Below are 26,926 nucleotides of genomic sequence, written 5' to 3'. Positions count from 1 at the left end.
CATTTCGCAGACAGCGAAGTGGTGTCCTCAGCATTGCACACAGACAGAGAGGAATGTGGGCACTGTAGCTGGAAATTATAAATCTCTTGGGACACTCGGACGAGTTTTAATATGGCGCATCCTGACAATTTCCATCCTCGTCAAATATTCCTCTACAGTTTTGACGGTTTGCAATCTTCCCTTCCACAGCATTATTCCAGAAGGCTCTTCGAGCTATACTGACAATAAATCCCAAGTCAAATTACAGAACTAAAAAGATTTTAGTAAAAGTACCAGCGCCACGACAATTCATTTATTTAAAATACTATATCGCTTGAACCAGTCCACTTGCGAAAGAAATGTGATTCAGTTATGCTTTAGATCACAATCAGAACGATTAATATACCTGCAAATGATACAAGATGGCACTTATTATCAAAGCCCACACTCCAAAAGCTAATTTTTGGGCTTATGAACATGGCGGACGTCGGCTTCAAGTATGTGACTCAATGATAACTCCTTTTACTATTCCTCTAGGTGTTGCGTTTTCACTGTAGCGTTGCTAGTACGTATTGACAACTAAAAAGGTTTAATAATAAACATTCTGACGACAACTATTCCGTTGTTATGTAGTTCACTGTTATTTTCCGCCCTGGAATCAAATATTACTCCTTTAGCTAGTATACGCGCGGTCGGCTCATAAATTACAATAATTAATGTAAGTAAGTTGAAGGTCACAACGCGTAAAGGACTTACCGAGAGCGTGCATTGTACATAACGTGTGAGGAAATTGGGTTTTTAATCGCTCAAAAATGTTTAAGTCGTCTTGAAATATTGCAAGCAACGCAGAGATACTAAAAATTTCCGTCGCTGGTGCTATCCCAGGTTCAGGCACCAAAAAATGTGAGAGAGCAATTACAAAATGGCTTAACGTCACTGAAGTTACACCTTTATTTACACAGAACATACAGTTCGTGGAGGTTACATATCGCCTTTTGTTACTAATGCAGAGATACAGATACAAATGCAGAGGTACAGATAGAAGTGCACAGATGGCGTTTGGAGAGCTCTCACAGGAGGGTTCAATCATCCCTTGCGCTTTATTTATAGCTAAAAAAATGAGAGAATAAACACGAAAAATATCACACTTACATGAGGACACTAAAACGCTCATAGATTTCAACTTTTATATTTGCACATTCAACTGCAGTTAGAATCGTTAACTAAACTGTGTAGACAAAACACAAGGAGAGACCCTAACATAAAAAAATAGGTAGAGAGGAATGTATCAGACTGTGCATCTCTGCAGTTTGTATTGCCTTAGAGTTCACATAAGTAATGAATCCCTTCTGCCATTAACATCGTACCTGTCATTCCAATAACAATTGGGTGTATATGAAGAACTATAGTGCTGCCCCAAACTGTTACCGAAAAGTGCCGACCTATACCTCGAAATTAAATCGCTTGTTAGCCATGCAGGCATCAATCTGTTACCGTTAAACAACAACGCTATGTTCAAGGTCATTTTTAGAAAATTGGCTGAACATATGGTGCCGGCTCTGCATAGATGTATTTTGAATTAATTATCGCATAAGAAATAGCACTTACGAGCAACTTCCGAATTAAAAGCATTTACCGCAGAACTCAGGGTTGATTATTTAATTGTATAAAATTTAATACGTAATTTATGAGTTAACGGATTGATGAAAAAAATCAAAAGCTTCTTGTTGTGGCAGTTCCCATTACAAATGGCTCAATACTTTTATGGTGAATACATGAGGTTTTATGATGTTCCACAATAATTACTCGAAAAATACACTCTAAGACAAAAAGAAAAGAGAAGAAAGTAAAAAAAAGACGCGCCATGAAGGAATCATCGGAATGGGACGGAAATCGATAGATATTATGTACATGTACAGACAAACAGAAGGTTACAATTTCAGAAGAGCTGGATGACTTATTCAAGATAAAGAGCTTCCCAAATTGAGCAAATCAAAAACGCATTGGCCCACTCCTGGCCCTTACGCAAGTAGTTACTCGGATTAACATTGATTTATAGAACTGTTGGATGTTCTCCTGAAAAATATCGTACCAAATTGTGTGAAAATGGCGTCTTAGGTTCACAAAATACCGAGCTGGTTGGAGGGCATTGCCCACAATGCTACAAACGTTCCCAATTAACCAGAGATCCGACGAGTTAACTTGTAAGAGGTCCATAATTAAAGATTTTATAGCTAGCGCACTCGAGCTGATGTAATTTCGATGTATTGCTCACGCGCTGCCTGCGATATGTAAAGTAGAAGAGAATCTGAGACCAAAGAGCAGTATTGACTGCAGTAAGAACTGTGTGTTAGTAGGAGTAAGTTGTTGCTAGCGAGCAGTCTGGTTTATTGTGTTGGCTGGGCCGGTCGTGTGCAGCGATGGCGGAGCCTGAGCGTTGTAGGATAAGGTAAAAGCAGCCTCGCGCATATGTGGTATTGTTACATCAAGTCCCATGTAAATGTTTTAAAAAATCTGTTAATAATAATCTTTCTCATAAAAAGTAACTTTTGACATTCATCTCAATTTAAAGAATTCACTAATTTCTCCAATCCTTGGGCATCCCGATTATTGAAAAGAAAACTCAGTTCTTTCCTTTTATATAAGACAAATCTATCGGCCAGTATTGCACTTAGCTGCGCCAGGAAAATTTCTTATAGGAGCAGATGTATACGCGTTATCCGGCGATCTAATTAAGGTAAGATTTTTCAGTTTATTCAGAATGAAGTATCAGGGCCATGACGCAGCATTGCTGACGTCCAAAATTTCCCAGGTTAAATTGACTGTCAATTATTGAAAGGTTATAAGTGACCCACATTTTTTTATTGGAGATTAGTCACATTTTATTATTGATACGTTACGCAATTTTCCTGTTGGTAGGTTATACTGCATGTGAACGACATAATTATATATTGTGAATTTCTGAGAAGTAGTCAGCTATATATCTGCTCTTATTTACTTAATATTAAAAGTAGTTTGCATCTGGTGCAACGCATTTACTAATTTGTCACTTTTTCTTTCACAGATCATCGGCGATTTATTGCTCTTTGTTGTAACTGTATTTGTTCCATTTTTGCTTTGTCTTTGTTTGATTTTGTGCTTAACTTTGAGTTGTGAAAATGCCGCGAAAAACTGCTAACAGTACGTTGCGAGTCGTAATGGGTGAAAAAGCCGACTTTAATAATTTGACTGATAATACTAGCGACACTCAGTGTCTTGATGATAATCCTCCAGTTACAGACAATCAGTGCGTACCGACCACCAGTAATGATTTTAATGCTAATGATGAGCAAATAAATTCAATTGTGTCCTCTGTTAATTTAACAACAATTGATGACGCGGCACGTTGCGTTACAATGAACGGTGCCCAGTTTAACACACCTGATTTGCAAAATTTACACAGTGAACAGATAATTTTTTTTCACGAAGATGAACAATGTAGTCAAAATACGTCAGATTTATTTGATTCCGAGGGAGTGACCCACAGTGCACATCCAATTAGCAAACCTTTTCGTGAATCAGACAATGACCAAATGGTTTCACAAAACGTGACAAATGCAGATACACCATCACACAGTACAGAGAATAGAGCCGGTAATTTTGGCTTGGATCAAGTTGTAGCACTATTGCTACAATTCAGTGAAAAACAAGACAACAATTACAAACAGCTTAATGAAAATCTCAAACAGTCGAAGAAAGAACAAGACGACAATTTCAAACGACTTAATGAATCGAACAAACAACTTAATGAAAGTTTCAAACAGTCGAATGAAAAACACGACAGGTCGATCAAACAAATTAATGAGAACTTTTAACAGATTAATGAACAGATTGCAGCCGTTGCCGTGCAATGTCATGATACTAAAGAACAATTACGTGAGGAAATTAAGGCTTGTGCTAGGAATAGTAGTGAAGAAATTAGATCCGTTGCACAAGAATTAAGTAATACACATGCAGCCACAACTAAATTACTTAGAGATGAAATTAGTGCAGTCGCTAAACAATGTTCTGAAAACGCAACACAGTTACGCGACGAGTTTAAATTAATGTCATCAGAACTTTCACGCACACTGGATGCGAAAGTAGACACGAAATTTGAACAACAAAACAGCCAAATTGACGAACGTTTTAATCACCACCTACAAAACAGTGAAACGCGTTACCGTAAATTCATACAGGAACAGAACAAAGTAAAGAAACATGTCATGGAAACAATTACTGCACAGAGACAGGAAGATAAGCGCAAATTATTTACGAAAGCAAAAACATACGTAGACAATAACATTACTACAGTATCAGACGAAATCAATACTATTAAACAGTTGAACACCGAATTGCATGATGAAATCTCCGATCTTAAAACAAAAACAGACACACACACAGTAGACTTTCAGACAGTGGCCAACAGACTTGAACAATTAGAATTAATACAGGATCCCGATGCCTTTAAAGCAGACGTTAAGAAATTGAACAAAACTACCCGTAAAATCCAAAAACAAATTAATGCTTGTGACACTAAAAATGATGATCAGGTTAAAGCATCGACTGAAAAATTTGATGAATTGGCCAGTCGTATTGACGTTATCGAAAATAACAATGACACCAAATCAGACGAACGCCACCAATTTCTTTCAATCAAACACCCGAATTCCAAAATTTACAGCAGACAATCAGTGAGATAGGTTCGTCCAATAATACATTGCGTAGAAAAGTGTCGTCTTTACAGCAAGAAATGACGGAGATGAAAAATGTCTCAGCCTGTAACACGACACAGCATACGCCACTCTCCGAACATTTCTCACACTCACACAGCAAGTACAATTTAGGTAATTTACAGAGAGTACTTGACTTGGATTCCGGGCAGACACAGAAAAAAGGATTATCATACAATCCTGAACCAGTTCACACATTCAGAGACGATAACGCTGATTATAAGCAATTTTATCCGTGCAAAAATCTAAGGTATTTAAAAATGACAAAACACAAATACACCCTTTGGACTGAATCCGACAATTTGCCTTTGTATTTTCATAGCTTGGCCTTTAATGCAGAAACTAGAAATGGACTGGATATAACAATTTGCTTTTGAATTTTCACCGGCATTGCCTGTAACGCAAAAACTAAAATTTATTTGCAGCGCGTAAGTGACCTCAGGGGATTCATTACACTTAGATGAATATGTGCCGTAGCGTGCACAGGGCCCCGAGCCGTACTAGTGCTATTTCATCCTTAATTTTCTGCACTGCTGCCTTCTCTTCTACTATCCTTTATATCCATCAAAACAACTCTTCAACTATCGATCTATCTAGAATTAAGTATGAGTAAAGAAAACCTGATATGACAAGTTTTAACCGAAAGTGACAGTTTTCATTATACGCTCCAGAAATGATAACCACCAGAATTTTAATCATCAGTATATGCAAAATTATCAGCAATCGCAAATACATTTTGGGATCAATAGAGGGTTTTCACCGCAACAGCATCAAAAGCAGCCGGTTAGCATACCAAACCAACAATGTAGTCTGCAAGGTCAACCAAGCTTTAATGTTTCGCCGCCTACACGTATAGGGTCGGCTCCGCCAAATAGTAACGCTCAGCAACAAGGAAATCAGTACGTACAGAAAACACACCATTTCAACTCATATCGCAACGCGCCGTATAGCAATGACTAGCACAACAGACGTAAAAGTAATGAACACAGTTTTCAGCGTAACAGTCGATCTTACCAGCAGCGTAATCAACCACAACAACAGATTATCATGAATGAACCAGACAGTCGGTATCATCCCGAATCTAATACGTCAGGAGGAAGTAACAGAACAGTACAAATAGTCGAGATGCCACAGCATCCTCCTGCAAATAACAGCACGTCAGAAAGAATTTGACTAGGTACAGTACAGGTTGCATCTTCCAACAACGTAAGCACTACTTTTGACACTCAGAATGTTATTTACGAGAATGTTATTACTTTTGACGACATCCGAGACACTCATTTGCAGGAAAAGCCAGTTATTCAAAAAACCATTTCCCACCCTGTCATTGAAGTAAAGATTGGATCATCCACATTTTCAGCAGTAATCGACTATGGATCATCTATGTCAGTTATAAATGAGGAAACTTTCAACGAATTACCATTAGGTAAAACTAAAGTAAAAGGAGCAGTATCTGGTAAAGGAGTAGATGTAAAATTACAGACACACTTACCATTTTGTATTGCAGGTCATACTTTCCACTCAAATTTTTGAATTGTTCCCTTATTGACAACACGTTATTTTAGGTACGAATTTTTTGGTACAACACGACGCAGTTATTGACTTTCAAAATTCCTATTTAATGTTAAAGGATGAAAATGTACAACTGGCATTAGAATTTCAGCACTCTTTATCTGCAGAAGAACAAACAATTAATCGGACAGAGATCATTTCTGCATCACGTAACATAAACTGTCATTCCACATTGTTCACAGGTACGTATGTTCACAACTGCAATACACCAGACGAAGCCGACTATGACGTTATACAAATGATTTCGGATAAGATTAAACAGAGCAGCGCAAATACAGACGACGAACGTACGCAACTACGCAAAATTCTTTAACAGCAAGCAGTTTTTGACAACATCCCTGGTACTATGTCCGGTTTCATGTATGAATTTAAAGTTAAACAGAAGGACACATTTAAAGCTAAACATTATCCCATTCCGTATATTCACAGAGAACAGGTTAAGAAAGAATTGCAAGCTATGCTTGACCAAGGTATTATAGAACCAGCACTTAGTCAGTACATAAACCCGCTCCATATTGTTAAGAAAAAGGATGGCTCATTTCGGCTTGTACTTGATTCGCGTCACATCAATGTCATTATTATTAATGAAACAGATCGCCCACAGACACTAGAAGAAATTCTACAGTAATTTCATGGTACTGCTGTTTATTCCACATTAGATTTGAGATCGGGATTTTGGCAAATTCAGCTCCATCCGAACTGCTGAAAGTACACAGCATTTCTCTGTTTTGGTGACTGTTATCAATTTTGTAAATTACCGTTCGGTTTAACAATTTCTTCAGCAGCGTTTATTCGCGGTTTGAATACTATACTTCCGACAGAACTTAAAGACAGAATCACAACGTATGTAGACGACATTCTTATTCCAGAAGCTAACTGATCTGAACACAATTTGATTCTGGAACAAATGTTGCAAACTTTTCGTGCACGAGGACTGACAGTTAATCTTAGCAAATCACACTTTGGCAAAACTTCTATAAAATTTCTAGGACATGTAATTTCAGAAGAAGGCATTACGCCTGTCCCGGAAAAACTTCAAGCTTTACGTGACATTACTGTTCCAACGACATAGAAACAATTACGCAGCTTTCTGGGATTAGTTAACTTTTTCCGTAAATTTATTCATTACTCTGCTTTAGACACCCCTAGATTATGCCAACTGACGGGTAAAAACACTATTTGGTCCTGGGATAGCCAAGCGCAGTCTGTCAATCTGAAACAAGCTTTGTTGAACGCACCACTTCTATCACACCCAGATATCACTAGAAATTTTTCCATTGCCACCGACAGTTGTAACACCGCTTTAGGCGTACATGTTTTTCAGGAAATTGAAGAAGACGGTACTACAGTAATTAACAACAACGCCTTTGCAAGTCGCATTCTGTCACCTGCAGAGCGCAATTATTCTGTTACAGAACTTGAAACATTATGTGTTGTATGGGCATTTACCCGATTTAAACATTTTCTTTATGGAATACATACTACCGTTTACACAGGCCATAGAGCTATCCAGTTTTTACTTTCCGCTAAATTTACACATGACAGATTAAGCAGATGGAAACTGTATTTACAGGAATTTAATTTTACAATTGTTCACATTCCCGGTACACAAAATATTGTAGCAGACGCACTATCCCGTTCTCTCTGAAACAATCAGCAAGACATCGCAACCAACTTCTGCCAAGCAAATTTTAGCGTCATTTATATTCAACAAGTTGCATTCAAAAATTTTATTTCGGCATCACTACGAGACATAGCACAAGAACAGAGTAAAGACAACGTATGGAAAGAAATTAAACACCTTTGGCAAGATAGGAATAATGTTACCATTAGAAACCATTACACGGTACGCAATAACATTCTGTTCCGCCGCTCTCACCCTGACGGCAACAACTGGTTATTATGCATTCCTGAAGAACTTGTTAACAAATTAATTTGGTATACTCATTTCAGTTACGCACATTATGGAGCCAGAAAATGTTTTCTTATACTGAGACAGAACTGTTATTTTGCCAATATGGAGAAACGTATTCGACGAGTTTTAGCGTCATGTAAAATCGGCCAGAAAGCTAAATCAGACACGACTTCACATATTCCTCCGTTACATCACATTGTACCTGTTAAATTGAGACACATGGCCGCTGTAGACATTTTTGGACCGGTTCCCAGAACTAATAGAGGTTTTTGCTACGTCTTTGTCGCTGTTGAACTCACTTCGAAATTTGTTACCTTCACTCCATTGCGCAAAGCTACTGCTAAATCTATTTCGAATGCATTTGTAAAACATTTTTTATTTCATGTAGGGCATGTATTGAAAGTAATTTCCGACAATGGACCACAATTTATATCTGCGATATGGACACGGATGTTACGAGCTAGAAACATTTCTCCGATCTATATATCCAAGTATCACACTTCTTCGAACCCTTGTGAACGATTGATGAAAGAAATTGGTAAACTGTGTAGAATGTATTTCCATAAAAGACATATTGATTGGGATACACACATACTCTCATTCCAGGATGTAATTAACTCCACACCAAATGAATCTACTATGCTATCTCCGACTGTTATATTGAAAAATGTTGAACCACCTAACAAAATTAAAGAATTAGTATCCTTTCCTATATTTCGTCGACTACGCCACCATGAAATAATTGAGATTGCGCTCAACAACATCAAACGTGCCGCAGAGCGCCGGAGAAGACAGCAAAAACAGGTTTGTACACGCCGTGACTTTCACATTGGACAGAAGATATTAGTACGCACACAGTATTTATCCAACAGAGGAAAGAGTAGATGCAGTAAATTTGAACTTCTATACGCAGGTCCATACAGAATTCGCAGCATTCCTCATCCTAATGTGGTACATGTTGAAACTTTGAGAACCAGAAAAAGCAAAGGCAATCACCATGTATCCAATATTAAACCCTTTATTGAATGAACATACTTTATGATTTATCACATTTTAATGCCTTTTCCGGTTATTGAGATGAACACTTACTGATGATTATCATATTTTTTCCTGGCAAGTGCCCGGCAAGGTAAGGTTATCAGGTCGCTTTTCTTGTCGTTATATATCAGACCGTGCACATTTTCGATTTTTTGTGTATGTATGATTCTTTTCCTATCGAAAGTAGAATTTTTGCCTGTATGCACTACCAAATGTTGAAGATGTAACAAACACCAGTTTCCTTATGATATCTCAATATCTTGACTATTCTACATTTCTTGCTACTACATTATGATACTGTGTGTATATTTTATGCACTTAAAAACTGTCTATGTTTTTGACCTAATACGTTTCCTGTCATGCTATGCTGTATGCTTAATTATATTACTAGAAACAAGTTTTTATTTAATGGGTATATGAATTAAATGCAAGATATTAATCCATATTCATCATTTTTCAGAAAGCAATACCTTGTAAAAGAAATGAATTAAACAACCACAGTGGTTTACTATGAAATGGAAATTTTACCATCAGAATGAAGGAAAGAAAATGCAATATATTGTCATGAAGAGTAAATGGATCAGAATTAACAAGCATTAACCAGAATATACTGTACACATCGTATGATAGCAGTCTTGACTAATTATTTTTCTTTCAGAATACAAGGCGATTGATGCAGACTGTCAGACAGAACTACAGATGTTAATTTTGGTGATGAAATATGCTAGAAGCAATAAACTCTATACTATATGAGGTAATGAATGATAATGAATAGTTGTATGAAGTAAATGCTAATATGAATATGCATAATGAAGTGTCTATTTTTTGCAGATGATAATAAATGATGATGAATAGTTATATGAAGAATATGCTAATATGAATAATGAAGTTTTTCTTTGCAGATGATGATAATGATGAAGTTTATATATTTACTGTTAGTTAAGAAATGCTATGTAGTTATTTAAGTATTTGTTACAGTTCCTTTTGACAGTATGTATTATGTCACATAGTGTAATGACTGCATGTTTTGGAAAAGACAGCTAGAGTACATACATATTAAGTACACGTTTCATTACCTGTTAATTCGAAGTTCACTATTTTTCAGCATAATATGCATTTCTTCTTTCAGCTCAATAATCCATTTTGTATTTTTTCCAGGAGAAGCTTTTCGTGACATAATATACTATAAGTAGTTAGTTATTAAACCTGTTCTAGTACTTGCATTTTTTTTACCCAGTTGTGTCTATCATTTATGAATGTGATCACATATACTGTACTTGTTTCATAACCTTGCTACAGCTGACTCATGACGAATGACGTTAATAATCCTTATTTCCAGCAATAAGTCAAAAGCAAATATTTTCATGCCCCAGCAATTAATTATCGATCCCAGTGCAATGCATTGCTAGGAAAAAAATTTATTATGAGTCCCAACGATTACCAGTATACAACTAAATAATGCCACCAGTTATAGATATATTTTTAGTCCTAAAGATAATGCAAATTTTCTGTGTATTGATTCCATTATGTCTATGTATTATTGGACTACCGACCTTGAGTAATAGTTCCAATGTCTTACATTTTAAATATGTCTTATGTCACTTACATGATATCATATATAAACACCAGTAGCTTGATGCTACACTCAATAGCTCCTGTTTTAAATGATGACTTGTGAATAACACTGAATAATGTTCTGTAACACTGTATGAATACTTTCTAACTGGCCAATGAATGCCATTGATTCAATCAGATGAGTTATGAATAGTGTTTTGTAATACTCAATACTTGCTACATGTTTAGTAACTGGCCAATGAATGCCACTGATTCAATCAGATGAGTTCTGAATAGTGTTTTGTAATACTCAATAATTGCTACATGTTTAGTAACTGGCCAATGAATGCCACTGATTCAATCAGTTGAGTTATGAATAGTGTTTTGTAATACTCAGTACTCACTACATCTTTAGTAACTAGCCAATGAGTGCCAATAATTGTTCATATCGGTTGATACACTAGTGTAATTCTATGATGACTAGCATAACACGTAATGTATCCTTCACCTTCTGACCTAATTACCAGTAATTACTGCAATATCCGTTTGTCCTGTCCATCCTCATGATCATGGAGCACTATATTGGTTTTTGCACTAATTCTACGTTGCTGTAAGAGTATGGATTCTACAAGAATATGGTGTTGGCATATCAAGCTGTCCACCACCTTGAACGATGGAGATGTTATTATGGTCCTACCGTTTGGTGTACCTAATGTACTACCAAAATGATAACATTGAATATTAATACAAGATTTCAGTGTCTTGGCTACACTGATAAATACTTCAGGGAAGTGAACTTCAGATTGTCTCACTTGGTGTTGTGCTTGTGTAGAAAGATATGGACTTTCAGTGCAGCTACGTGCAACCTACTGTGCTACAACCATGATGCAATCCTTCTCATTCCTTTCCTAGTTCTTATAAAATGGTAAAGACCTATAAGTGCCTGTGCACTTCATTTCACTTGTTAATATGATTAGTTGTCCCAAATATGCTAAAAAACTTTTATAGTGCCTGTGCACTTTATTTCTTTTCTTAATGAATTCAGTAGTTATAAAATACTAAAAACTTTTATAGTGCGTGTGCACTTTGTTTCTTTTCTTAATGAATTCAGTAGTTACAAAATGCTAAAAACTTTTATCGTGCGTGTGCACTTTATTTCTTTTCTTAATGAATTCAGCACTAACAAAATGTTAAAAACTTTTATGGTGCGTGCGCACTTTATTTCATTTGTTAATGTGATCGGTTCATGTAAAAATGCTAAAGACTTATGCAGTACGTGCGCACTTTGTCATTTGTTAATAGATTTTGTACTCATTCCGTATATACTTTGTCATTTATTAATATGTTCTGCACTCATCAATAATGTATATACTCTGTGACTGTAGCCTTAGTAAACTAAATAGATTATCGAAAAATTTGTTGCCTATGGCAAGTCCAATTGACTTACCATCGCTGCCAAATTTTGCCCCCCCCCCCCCCCAGTGGAGGGTTATGTAAGAGGTCCATAATTAAAGAATTTGTTGCTAGCGCACTCGAGCTGATGTAATTTCGATGTATTGCTCACGCGCTGCCTGCGATATGTAAGCTAGAAGAGAATCTGAGACCAAAGAGCAGTATTGACTGCAGTAAGAACTGTGTGTTAGTAGGAGTAAGTTGTTGCTAGCGAGCAGTCTGGTTTATTGTGTTGGCTGGGCCGGTCGTGTGCAGCGATGGCGGAGCCTGAGCGTTGTAGGATAAGGTAAAAGCAGCCTCGCGCATATGTGGTATTGTTACATCAAGTCCCATGTAAATGTTTTAAAAAATCTGTTAATAATAATCTTTCTCATAAAAAGTAACTTTTGACATTCATCTCAATTTAAAGAATTCACTAATTTCTCCAATCCTTGGGCATCCCGATTATTGAAAAGATAAATCAGTTCTTTCCTTTTATATAAGACAAATCTATCGGCCAACATTGCACTTAGCTGCGCCAGGAAAATTTCTTATAGGAGCAGATATGTACGCGTTATCCGGCGATCTAATGAAGGTTAGATTTTTCAGTTTATTCAGAATGAAATATCAGGGCCATGACGCAGCATTGCTGACGTCCAAAATTTACCAGGTTAAATTGACTGTCAGTTATTGAAAGGTTATAAGTGACCCACATTTTATATTGAGAGATTAGTCACATTTTATTATTGATACGTTACGCAATTTTCCTGTTGGTAGGTTATACCGAATGTGAACGACATAATTATATATATATATATATATATATATATATATATATATATATATATATATATATATATATATATATCCTGTTGAGAGGTTTAGGAATTTTTCTGTTTTGAGGTTACACTAAATGAGAATATTAATGAAAATATATTATTTTGTGGGGAGGTTACAATCTGGCCAAGGAAGCGTTTGGGAAGCGCGAAGATAAGCAGAAGAAACTCTCTCCGTGTGCGGACGAGCATTATCTTACTGAAATCTAAGCCTAGATGGCTTGCCATAGAGAGCAACAAAACAGGGCGGATTGTGGTCAACGTATCGCTTGGCTGCAAGTGTGTCGTGCATGACAACCAAAGGGCTTCTGCTATGAAAGGAAATGCACCCCCAGTCTATCACTCCTGGCTGTCGAGTCATATGGTGAGCAACAGTTAGGTTGATATCCCACCTCTGTCTGGGACGTGTCTAGAAGGGTTTTCGCTGGTTATCGGGACTCATTACTGAAGACAACTCCAGTCAATGAGATACCAGGTCGAATATGCCCAAACGAGATTATTGCTTTACACATGCCAATTGCAGTAGGCGCATGGGCACCTTGAGCTCAGCTCTATTTCTGTGAGCCTGCTGTTAGTGTTCCTTGTGGTTACTAATGCACCAATTGCACGTCAGATGGTGATAATGATAAATCTGTGGCTCTGAGTGCCTCTCTGACGATTGCTCGGACATATCGTTCAGTCATTTCTCTGGGACGAGCACTTAGTTGTTGACGCAGTGTTCGGCCATGGTTCACTCATTCCTGCCAACACCGTCAAACAGTGGCATCATTCTTATTCAAATGTCGAGTATTTGTCGAGTCCTCCAACCGGCTTCTTTCTGCCCAACTGCACGTCCTCTCTCAAATACTGATATCTGCGTATATGGTTCATGCGCCTTTCTGCGTAGCATAATTTGAGCCCAACTGAGTACAAGGAATGAGATTCAGAATGTCCCCTGTTTACTATCTTTGCCAGGTGCGGTGAAATTGCTCTGCAGCGTCACACATTCGTCTACCGACCACCAAAGTTTACAGTTTTGCATTATCCGTCGATACCAGTATGAATTTGAGTTGTGACCAGTTCTCATAACTAATTCGTGGTCCGTCTTTTTTTTTTTGTCTCATTGTGTATAAAAATGCCTTCTTGGAGTGACAGGCTTACTTTGCTGTTTCATTATTCTTATTGGCTTATGAAGACAAGTACAGCTGGCACACCAGTTCTGAATACTCGGTTGCAGTATGAGGTTCAGTTCTCATACCGCTGCAATGGGACTATTGATAAAATATTGGTATTGTTTCACAGTCGGCAGTACTACAACATTTTTTTTAAAAAAATATTTGTGATTTGTATTAATTTCTATTTTAAAAAACGTATTTATTTAGTTTACTTTCGAGTTCCTCGCTGAGAAACTCACGGTGGTCGTGGGAAACATCTTTGATGTCACGAGTCAATATGCTGTCCTTTCAGACCTATGAATCTTAAGACATCTACGTTTGTCGTAGTACCTCGTTAACGAATAAATGTGCTTGAAGAAAGTTTTTCCCAGTGTTAAGAGCAAGAGAATCCGTGTCTGGCGACGAAGGAATATATATAATTCCTGACGAATTGTGCTGTGAAGTGCACTAGCAATACAAAAAGGTTTGTCACAAAATTTCGTCCTGTGCATATTTCTGGCTTTAAATGGACGTTAAAGACTGGCAGTCTGGCAATGCTGTAATAATATGCACTTAACTAACTTTGTCAGCACATCTCTATTACGATATGCAACTGGTGCAGTGCATAGGGTTTGGGGTGGCATGTAGGAGGTCGAGGGTTCGATCCTGGGTCAAGCCGGATTTGTTTTTATTTGTCAACTTTCTTCTGCCGTATAATACTGTAGTATTCTTAAAACACACGTGTCCGACTTTTACGTAGTGCAGTGTTTTGTAACGGTAAGCATAACAAAAACATGGATAGACAAATCAGACAGTTGAAAAAATGACCTCTCATACGACAAATAACTAAAAAAAACTATAATTTTCGAGATACTAATGGTGACTGCATAGTTAAATAACTCAACACGTACTAGTCATTTATACAACATGTGGTATGTCTTCTCAGATGTAACACATTAGCAACCAGTGACAATATTAATTTCGATATTAATGACCGCAAGACGTTTACAAAAGAATACGTTTTCCTGAGAGCAGATGCTCAAAGCGACCCACCTAAACGCTAAACATTGAGCGACCCCCTGGATCACACAGCTCTGGACTCTTTGCAACATGGCTACGTCCACAGATACAAGAGCAGCATGAACATGTGCTATCAGTTCTTCCATATGTGTCACTGGAGTACAATACATGTGCTCTTTCTAGTGCTCCCACAGAAAAAAATCCAGAGGATTCAGATGAGGTGAACTCGGAGGCTATACATCTGCACCTCCCCTTCCGAGCAGTTTCCCTGGAAACTTTCTGTATAAATATTCTAGCACACTACCTCCAAAGTGTACAGGTGTTCCATTGCGTTGGAACCAAAATCTCTGTCGAACGTGATGTGGAACATCTTCCGGTGCGTCAGGCCAATCGCGTGTCCAGTCAACTGGTCAGGCCAAACGCCTGTCTCCCGACATATAAGACCAGACGTTGATGCTAAAACGAACTTGATATCAACGGTGGCGGGTTCAGGTGAGACCAATGGTAGGCATTGTGCATACTGAAGATGTCCTCACGGGTAAACGCTGCTTCGTCCGACAATATTTCAGTGTTTGCGAAGTCGTCGTTCGCTTTCTATTGTTGTTGGAACCAGTCACAGAATTACATCCACAGACGGCGGTCCACAGGATGCAGGCATTGTGTTGATGAGTAATGGTAGGGGTGCAACCCATGACCGTGCAGCACGTCAACGACCGTGCGTTCCGAGGCACGCCACTAGCTTCAAAATGTTCAAATGTGTGTGAAACCTTATGGGACTGAACTGCTAAGGTCATCAGTCCATAAGCTTAAACACTACTCAACCTAAATTATCCTAAGGACAAACACACACACCAATGGCCGAGGAGGACTCAAACTGCCGCCGGGACCAGCCGCACAGTCCATGACTGCAGAGCCCCGACCGCTTGGCTAATCCCGCGCAGCCTACTAGCTTCCTACACCACGAGTACGTCGCTGGTGTTCTTGTATTATGACCTCCAGAATAGCTTCCTCTGTAGCTGGATTGTGTCAAATCTGTGAATGAGCTGTGTCACGCGACATGACATCGACCATGATATGTAGCAGAACATTCATGAACGCCAACGCTAGCCCAGTTCCAGATGTACCGAGGTAGAGACGGATAACCACATATTCATCGTTTGTGTATGCCATACGTCTGCTAGTCTGAAGAAAATACGATATGTATACGAATGTATGTGGAGTCTGTCACAGGCACGTGACAGCTAGCAACTAGTCCCTGTCGGCTGAACAGCGAATACAGCATAAACACATCATTAATAGCAGCGGGCTGTTCCAGCTAACGCGCATCACCTCTCACAGTGTTTGTTCTACATGATTCATCCCGATACTGCTAATTGTGAGATGTTAGTTTTCGAGCTACACTGATTACCTAACGGTAACGGACGTGATATTTCCATACTTTTATCGATAATAATAACAAAAAAATGGTTCAAATGGCTCTGAGCACTACGGGACTCAACTGCTGTGGTCATTAATCCCCTAGAACTTAGAACTACTTAAACCTAACTAACCTAGAGACATCACACACATCCATGCCCGAGGAATAATAACATTAATAATAATAGTAACGCACGGAGATAAACAGCATAAGCTTATCAGACTCAATAATGGAGGCATAATCAGTGGTTTTATGTAGATAATACATGAAAATGGTAACCGAGTTTGGAAATTCTTTGCAAAGAACGTTGGTACTGGTGATACAAGGCCCTAACTTTATGTTATGGACCTGAACTCGGCAAGAATAATAGTTGGTACTAATCGATGGGACCATTGGGCGAGGGTACATAGAAAACAGGTTTGGAACCTAATAGATGAAGCGGTGGTGCGTCCATTTGGTTACAAAGGCTTCTTTAAAAGCTGCCAGTGAAAACGATTGTACTTACATTTCTGTGTTCGTAGCAGGTAATAGCAAATATTTTGTAGAAGACCCACTGTAGTCGCTATATGACTACATTTAGCAAATAGAAGCAACATGACTCAACCTAAAATCGAACCTTCGACTTCCTGCATGCTAATTCAAACCGGTATTCACTGCACCAACTGCACAGAACGACGCCAACATGATGACAGAGATAATTATCGTACATGTGATTACAGTGTTGCCAGAACCTTAATCTTTGGCGCCCAGTTACTGCCGGAAATATGCGCAGGACGGAATTTAATGACAGACATTTTTGTGTTGCCAGTATGTGAGGAATTGCGCCGTGAAGTCCGAGTGCTCGAATTTTTCTTCACCCTATTTGTTATTGGCTCCGGTTTGGATGAAATGAGGTATGAAAAGATTTGGGCTTTCTACGTAGTCGTGCTTCTTCAAATTTCTAGGACTCCGTTAACTATTATTTTAAAAGGCAAAGTGATTTTGCAATTTGCAGTCCCGCATTTTTTGAGGCCTATATTTTGAAATTGACGCGGAAGAACGCGGGATTTGAATAGTGACTTAATTCGTATCGGCGGTCCACTGAATGATTTACCGAACAGTTCCATACGAGCCAATTATATCTGCGTCTCCTGCGATTTCTAGCGCCCCTCGCGCTACAGCGTCAAAAAGCATTTTTATTTTGAAAGTATTGTGCGTTGGTACTCTTGCTGCAGCCTAGATATCTTGCGCGTAATTGTGACTCTGGGTACGTTTACGGATAATAAATGAAGTATACGGGCAATCTGCTGCAGAACATAGTGACTATCATTCATCCTTTTGTAGAATACATGCAGCTAAACAACGAACGGTCTAAGAGTTTTCGAAGCTAGACTATTTTACTACACTGTGCATAACGTGCAAGAGTCTCGAATTGTTGAAAGTAAGCGGCATATGTTTTACCTATGACCAGATATTCCATCAATGAGGCAACGAGGCCCCTGACCGACGAAAGAAGACGAATTTATCTGCTAACTCGTCTGTGTCCTCGAACTGTGGTAAAGTGACGCTTTCGGGGGCAGTCAGCATATAAGTCTCTCATCCACAGGTGAAGTTAGAGTATTATTGTTAAGTTTATAGAGGGTGAAGAAGAGCAAGAGATAAATTAACGAATCTGTTCCACACTATTCTACCATTTGTAGAAACGAATACAGAATCTTCAGGCAGACTGAAACTGTGTACTTTGGCCAAATATTACCAGAGATCTCTGTCTGGTGCATTAACCTTGATGTCGATTTCACTGCAAACCACACTGCTAAGCACAAGGTTTTATTCAGAAGTGTTAGGTACCTTTACTAAATACAAGAGAGTTATCCTTCTAGGTTTATATAGGCTGGTAGTGATTTCTCAAGACAAAAAGCGGATGGGAAACAACCATTGCTGGAAATAGCTGTCCCATTGCTGCAGTACTGGATTATTCACGTGTTAAAGAGTTTCTGACCCCATATGCAGAACATGTACAACCAATTATGGTTTTTGTTGGTCCCTTCTATATTACTGCAGCTCACAAATGGGATGATTTTTTTGTAAGTTTCCTCAAGCTGCATATTTTCTGCAAAACTTTCACGCAATGGAGTCAAAAGGAAGTGCTGCGCGAAGATAACTGCAAAACGCTTTCGCCAAAAAGGCCTCTCCGTCACGGCTGTTAGCTCAGTGCCTATCAAGAGAAGTGCAGATCTCACGTAACGTTCATGAGTGAGACTAATTTCCTTCCCTTTCCGTTAATTAGTTACTACACCCAGAAAAGCCTCTTCGTTTCCTTTTCCTTTCTGTCCTGCTTTCTGATTTTATACACCAACTTCCTTTTCGCACTATTTGTTATTGCTTGATATGATTCCAAGTATCATCAAATTTGTATTTCAGACTGAAAGTCGAAACACTTAAATTCCTTAAAAACCGACTTCCATTCATTAAAATGGATTGCGATTATGACCTTCTTGTCAAGAGATACTGAAACATGATGACAGCATAAATGGTATCGTTTCGTCATTGATTTTCGTCGTTTCTGATACCTGAAATTAGTTCTTCACTTTGGAGCAAAATGCCAACCGGCTCAGTCGACCCATAGTACTTGAGAGCCACTGAAGTTTTAGGGGCGGCACTTGTGTGGAGAGATTGTTGTTCATCTTTCGATCAGATCTCACAGACCCTTTGATCTTCTTAGTCAGTTTATATATCATAGCCTTTTCGCCGTGTTTGTACTGTGGAAATACATGTATGTCCGTCTTTCTAGAGGCTTAAGGAACAGTCGCTGTGCCCGGCGTTTCGTATTCCGACCTGTCAGTTCGCCGAGTGTTAGGTTTTGTGACACTTCTTATGAAACTAGTGGGGTACCGTACGCTCTTCAGAAAGCATTCCATGTGTTGCATCTCACGTCCGAGTTGCTGCAACTCACGTATTCATCTTTCGTGCGTTACGAGCATGTTATTCAATTCTTTTTTCTGCCTCGTTCTTGATTTGAAATTTTAGTAGTCATAGGTTTATTTGTGTCAGTTTCATATGTAGGCTGCGAGCTATGTTCTCATCAAAACTAGGAAGGGTAGCAGTTGATACCTTCCTTCAGCAAATTTGAGTTTGGCACGGTGACTGAACTGTTGTGTTAGAAGGTCTTAGAGTTATAGCTCGCACCCGTGGTCTAGCCGGTAGTGACGTTCATTGGCAATCAAAACTTTGGTCTCGGGTGCGAACCCGGCCACAGCTAAGATTTTGAACAAGAATCACCGGTAACGATAGACGAAGATTTCTGGCAAAAGAAGACACTCTAGACCTGGCAAGCGTCTTTTCAAAGAGGGGCAGCGGACAGAGGTTCAGGGCACTCTCTTGCCCTTGGGGTCTAAAACTAACCCTAAAGGATGCAGAAGGGAATGGAAACCACTGCAACAACAAAATGTAATGTGTATCCACAGTACATGTGGAGTGTAATTGGAAAGTGTCATGATGATCTCTCAATTGGCAAAATATTCCCGAATACTCTCCCATTTTGATTGAATAACAAACGAAAGGATAACGTTCTACGAGTTGAGGTGTAGAATGTCAGGGAGGCTAGAAAATCTGAACGGTGGAATACAAAAGCTCAAACTTTATACCATGGCGGTCAGTGAAGACAAGGACTTTAGGTCAGATGAGTATAGGGCAACATCAACAGAGCCAGAAAGTGTTATAATGGGAGTAGGAACCCATATAAATAGCAAGGTGCGGCAGAGAGTAACTGACGGTAAACAGTTAGGAGATGCAAATCTAATGCACATTGTGGATTGTAATGCGACTGTAGGGACAGGGGTAAAACAAAAGGTTGCTGCATAATACGGGCTTGGTACTAGGAATGAGAGAAGATAAATACGAATTAAGTTCTGCAGTAAAGTTCAGCTAGTAACAGCGAATACTTTGTTCAAGAATCACCAGAGAAAGAGGTATACTTGGAAGAGGGCAAGAGACACGGGGAGATTTCAGTTGGACTATACATCACGCTCAGACAGAGATTCGGAAATCAGGTACTGAATTGTGAGGCGTACCCAAGAGGAGATACAGACTTAGATCACAATGTAGAAGTGACAAAAAGTAGGCTGGAGTTTAAGAGACTAATCATGAAAAATCAATGCGCAAAGAAGGAATGAAGAGATACGCTTGATGTCCTCCAAGGCTGTAGCTAGTGGCATAAGAAAGATCTCAGCAGGCAGTTTAGTGTTAGAGGAACGGATAGCACGAAAAAGGGAAATTACAGAAGTTGGAAAGAAAGACATAGGTGCAATTGTGGTAACTGCGAAGAATCCGTGGGTAACAGAAACAATACTTCAATTGGTTTTTGAAAGAAGGAAGTACAAGAATGCTCAGGGAAATTCAAGGATACAGAGGTACAGATCAGTTACGAATGAAATAAATAGGAAGAGCAGGGAATCTAAGGTGTAATGGCTATATGAAAAAATGTAAAGAAATCGAAAAGGAATGATTATCGGAAGGGCTGACCATCTTCGTTGAAATTAAAAGCAAGAGTGGTAACGTAAAGGATGCAGTGGGAATTCCACTGTTAAATACAGAGGAGAGATCGGATAGGTGGAAAGAGTACACTGAGGACCTCTATGAGGGGGAAGACTTGTCTGATGATGTGATAGAAGAGACTGGAGTCGATGTAGGAGAGATAGGGGAATCAGTTTTAGAACCACAAAAAAAAAGAGCTTTGGAAGATTTAAGGTCAGATAAGCAGAAGGGATACGTAAATTCCATAGGAATTTTCAAAATTACTGGAGAAGCAGCAAAATAAATAAATAAATAAAATAAAATAAAATAAATAAATAAAAAAGAAACGGTTATTCACGTTGGTGTGTAGAATATATGAGATTGCGATATACCATCAGACATCAAGAAAAACTTCATCCACAGAATTCCGAAGACTTCAAGTGCTGATAGGTGCAAAAACCTAACAAGTCGTGCTTCCCAGTTTTTATGAAGAATAATGTACAGAAGAATGGAAAAGAAAATTGAGGATGTGTTGAATGACAATCAATCTGGCATTAGAAGAGATAAAGGTAACAGAGAGGCAGTTCTGTCGCAGTTTAAAATGGAAGGAATACTAAAGAATAATAGAGACACGTTTATACGATTTGTTAACCTGGAAAAAGCGGTCGACAACGTAAAATACTTCAAGATGTTATAAATTATGAGAAAATTAGGGTACGCTGTACGCAAAGGCAAGTGATATACAATAAGGACAAGATTGAAGAGCTAATTACAGCATTGGCAGACCAAGAACGAAGTGCTCTTATTAAGAAGGGCGTAATACAGGGATGTGGTCTTTCGCCTGATGACACTGCTATCCCGAATGAAAGTGAAGAAGAATTACATGAATGAAACAGACACTCTAATGAGAACAGAATATCGATTGAGCATAAGTCGAAGGAAGAAAAAAGTAATAAGAAGTAGCAGAAATGAGAACAGTATGAAAGTTAACATCAGGATTGATGGACACGAAGGAGATGACGTTAAGGAATTCTGCTACGTAGGCAGCAAAATAACCAATAACGGACAGAGCAACGGGGGCATCAAAAGCAGATAAGCATGGGCAAAAAGGGCATTTCTGGCCAAAAGAAGCCTACTAATATCAAACATAGGCCTTAATTTGAGGTAGAAATTTCTGAGAATACGTTTGGAAGACAGCATTGTATAGTAGTGAAACATGGACTGTGGGAAATCGGAACAGAAGAGAATCTAAGCGTTTGAGATGTTGTGCTACAGACGAATGTTGAAATTAGGTGCACTGATAAGATAAGGAATGAGGAGGTTCTGCGCAGAATAGGAGAGGAAACGAATACGTTGAAAACACTAACAAGGGGAAACGACAGGATGACAGGAGAAGATATCAGGGAATGACTCCATGGTACTAGAGGGAGCTGTAGAGGGCAGCAACTGTAGTGGAAGGTAGAGATTGGAACACTTACAGCAAATAATTGAGGACCTAGGTATCAAGTGCTACTCTGAGATGAAGAAGTTGGCACAAGAGAGGAATTCGTGGCGGGCCGCATCAAACCAGTCAGAAGACCGATAACGAAATAAAAATAATACGGAGGTGTCTTCGTTATCTTAAAGGCGTTCTTGACTAACATCGATTCACGACCTCCAATCTCAAAGGTAACTAAAGATGTTGACCATTACAGAGTGTTTTTAAAGCAAATCTTACTTGCATCCTCTTAATGGCTTTATTAGCGTCACTCTTATGCGACTGGCTTGAAATTTGAACAGACATCATCTTTCAGGTGTAGAAAAGTGCATACCAACTTCCGTTTATGTCGCACAACTCCTCCTCGGCGTTGTAATTTTGTTCTCTTCAGCTTATCAAGACAGTACTCGAACTACTGGAAAGAATAACACATATAAATAATAATCAGATTCATTGTAAAAATTTGTGTATAATGTTGAAGATTTTAACTGAATCATGTGAGTATATTAACCAATCTATTACACACGTCAAGAAGAACATTAGTAAATATTACTCTAACAGTATTCTAAAGCAGTGAACCAAATTGTGGAATAAATTGCTTAGGGAAATGAAATAGTTAATTAAAACCAATGTATTCAGAAACGTAGTTAATGTATCCATTACAAATGATACACACTTCACGGTTATGAGATTGGTATAAATTTATTTGGCTTGGTAAAAATTAAAAAAACTCGCTGTCGTTCCACAGCATCATTCCAAACTGCAATGCCTGTTTGTGAAAAATTGTGTGCATAATAGTTGTGATGGGAAAAGCTAACCACCTTTCTGAGCCGCAGCTTTTCATGGAGACAAATGGAAACGCATAAGGAATGTAATTGGGGGGCAGGTGTATCATCACAGTGAAAATGTCAATCGCCAGACTGTACACATAGTGTGTGTAAAGAGAATGGAATGTCTACAATAACTGCTAATAACAGGTAAATAAATGTTATAACATTAAGTCTGCTTGGAACAAAAAGAGCGAATAATAATACATCGGCATGTTTATTGGTTTTTAATTATGATTTATTGTTGTTTGAAGCTGATGCATTTAATGTCACAGGAAAATTATCTGCGGATGAATGAACTATCCAGCTAAACTGATTTGCGAACGGGAGGAACACATATTTGTAGATGGTTGGCATAAAATGGATGCTCATACATACATGTCAATAAATTTTATTGTTTGGAACTCCGCCTTTGCATCAGGTATTTTATCAGATTTTGTTTCACTAACTCGCTTCTTCTGAGGGCCAGAATGAATACGTCAAGGATACAGTATCACCACAATCATCGAAAAACATGGCTATGTCGATCTGAATGCCAACAAGTCATTAAATTCTGAAAGGAGGAAAAAGAATCTGGGGTTGGAGTGGATGTACTGCATTTTCTAAATTCTAGTCGTCTCGTGAAGGTGGTTAGAATGCCACGCGTCCGACTCCCCTTATTTGCATCAACTCTTCTTTGGAGTTCGTTCGTTATAGTGTAGTCCTCCACGTAACGTTAGTTGTGCATGATTCTTTTTGTGCATGGTTCTTTTTGTGCATGATTCTTTCTTGATACCATGTAAACAAGTGCTAATAGCATTTAGCTATAAATCATTTAGTGAGGTGTGAACTGCTGTAGTGAAAATCGCTGTAGTAACGTAATGTGAGTACATCAGTCGCGATCGCTTTAACACTGCAATAAAGTTGTGAGACGGAGTACATATATGGTACATTCCCTTGGCCCCAATGACCTCAAGCTACTTTATGGTACCATTGTGAATGCTAAGGTCTAGTGCCCACAGTGTTGCCAGTGGCTAGGTCTGATAATATGTCTTGCACAATCACAGACTCTATAATAAATTACAATCAAGAACTTAACGCTCCTCGTCGCCTGTCTCCCTTTACATTAAATTATAGTCTACTGGGGGAAATATTGAGAACACTGTTTTCCCCTTCATTTATCGCTTTCCAGGCCTATTTCCAACTTACAAGTATATGAGTGGTCACGATTTAGTTGCCGTGGAAGCTGTCCGATTAGGATGAAATACCACAGATATGCAATATATCTGAAAGAATATTATATGAACTGTTAAGTCAAATAAAGTGTCCGTCCACATAGCTCCACTTCGTTTCATATATTTCTGTTTTATCGGTCGGGCAGATCCGTTGCGAATAGTATAGATAGATATTAGATAGATATTAACGTTTTCTTAGTTTTTCTGGGAATATGTAAGGTACGACTAATAATTTCAATAAACATATTACATAACAAAGGAAAGAGCAGACAAAGAAAAGTGTGATTCAAGTTCAAAACAAATTTTCCCCGATGTTAATACACCTTCGGCAAGAATAGTGAAACTACTGGAGGCTAACAGTGAAGGATTCTTCAGAAAACATTGATATTGTTATTTTTTTTTTAATTTCTAACTGTCAATGTGGAAGGTCAAGAGTATGTGACGCCACAGTAGCCTTAGATTGTATTGAAGCCATAACCGAATTTCTCTAGCGAACAGGTTGCACAGGTTTGTGGGTAAAGCACGTATTTCCAATGAATCCTGGTCTAGCAGTGAATGGTGTTTGTAAGAAAGGTTCCATTTACTTCCCGTGCCATTGTCCAGTGCAGCAGAAGCACTCCCTTGTTGCAGTAAAAGTATGTATGTCGGTGACTGTTACTTGATACATGTGTTAGAATGCACTCATAGAAATGTTTTTTGTTGGAGGAGGCCCACTCGCACTATCCCAGATAGGGAACTAAGTGAGTTCCAACTGAACCGACTTAAACGACAGCAACATTATCATTCCTGAGAACCACATAACACTTCAACAAGCGACTTTAAAACCCATACAAAGTTCCTTTCACGAAAATTTGAACTAATTCCCCACATCACACTCGTCAGATCCCAGAACAGTGACTGAATAACTTTGCACAAAATCCATCCTTCCTCATCTAAGTGAACACAGACAGAAAAAACTTGGAAAGGCCAATCGCCCAATCGATAAGTCAATTTTCTCAATGGTACCAGGCGTCTCTACCAATCAGAAGATAGGAAAGAAAGGTCTGGTGGCTTTACTGAAAATTTTCCATCGGTTCACCACATAAATTTCGACAGCCACTTATATTGTGCATGGGTCTGAGACAACCAATCGGAAGGCCTTGCGGCTAGACCATGCAGAAAGATGCCCCGCCAATCTGGCACCTCAAACAAGCTTCGAAAAATTTATTTCATTGCCACTCTCAGGCAAGTTAAACCAAGAAAGCTAAACTGTATTTACCAATGCATTTGCAATTACATTCGCATTTATACAAACTAGTGATCATGAAAGTTTAGGAAAGGTGGTTAAAGCTACATAGGTGTTTAAAATCAAACGTAATAAAAATCAAGATAAAGACAACCAGTGTGGTCCCCCTTGCGATGTTAAAAATATGAGAAAATACAGGCAGGGAAAGACACTCCAGAGGACGTGATAAAATTACAAAATCACATGAAAGGTGGGTTGACTGCTGCTTTCATTACTCCCTACGCAGGTAAAAAGACTCACGGCTGACCTGTTATTACAATGTGATTGCAGGCACAACGAATTTTTTTCTCATTTATTTATCCTCTCTAATTAACTAATGAGGCCACAAGATGGAAACCTAACTCTTCTGATGAAGACGAAAAGTTTCTTAACTGCCATTTACACCACGCAGAGCTACAACTCACAACTGAAATGTGAGTTTTAGCTACATTCCGAACTACAAATTCGTTTGAGATGTTAACGTAAAATGAGATCATTACAAGACAAATGAAAGTTCTGTAAACAAGCAAACCGCAAACACATACATTAAAATTCACACACAAATAAATCTGTGTGCTATATAGAAGTATGTCTGTGTTTCAAGAAATAATTGATTTGCCAAAAGTCAGTAAAAGGCGTCAGGAAATAGTGTCACTAAACAAAAATTTGTCAAATATAAGAACTTAATATCTAGGTACATAAAATCATGGTCCACATTCGGACAAAATGTGGTACATGTATTATCATTAGATTACAGTGATTTTTTGAAAGCAAGCAAAACAGAAAAACCATCATAATACAATACAAGGTCCTTATCTGGACGAGTCTTAGTGAAATCTTTCCATTAATCATTGTCATTTCCAGCGAAAAAAACACACGAACAATTACACAAGGCCAAATAAATTTCCACTTTTGAGATACCATGTCCTAACCACTTCTCTATCTCGGCACTCGTAAAAACGCGACTTGTAGTTGGGAAGATGCTAACATGGTGCAGAAAAGGTTTA

This window comes from Schistocerca gregaria, chromosome 8 (assembly GCF_023897955.1).
Source record: "Schistocerca gregaria isolate iqSchGreg1 chromosome 8, iqSchGreg1.2, whole genome shotgun sequence".
Lineage (NCBI taxonomy): Eukaryota > Metazoa > Arthropoda > Insecta > Orthoptera > Acrididae > Schistocerca > Schistocerca gregaria.
Note: the sequence above shows the minus strand (reverse complement) of the source record.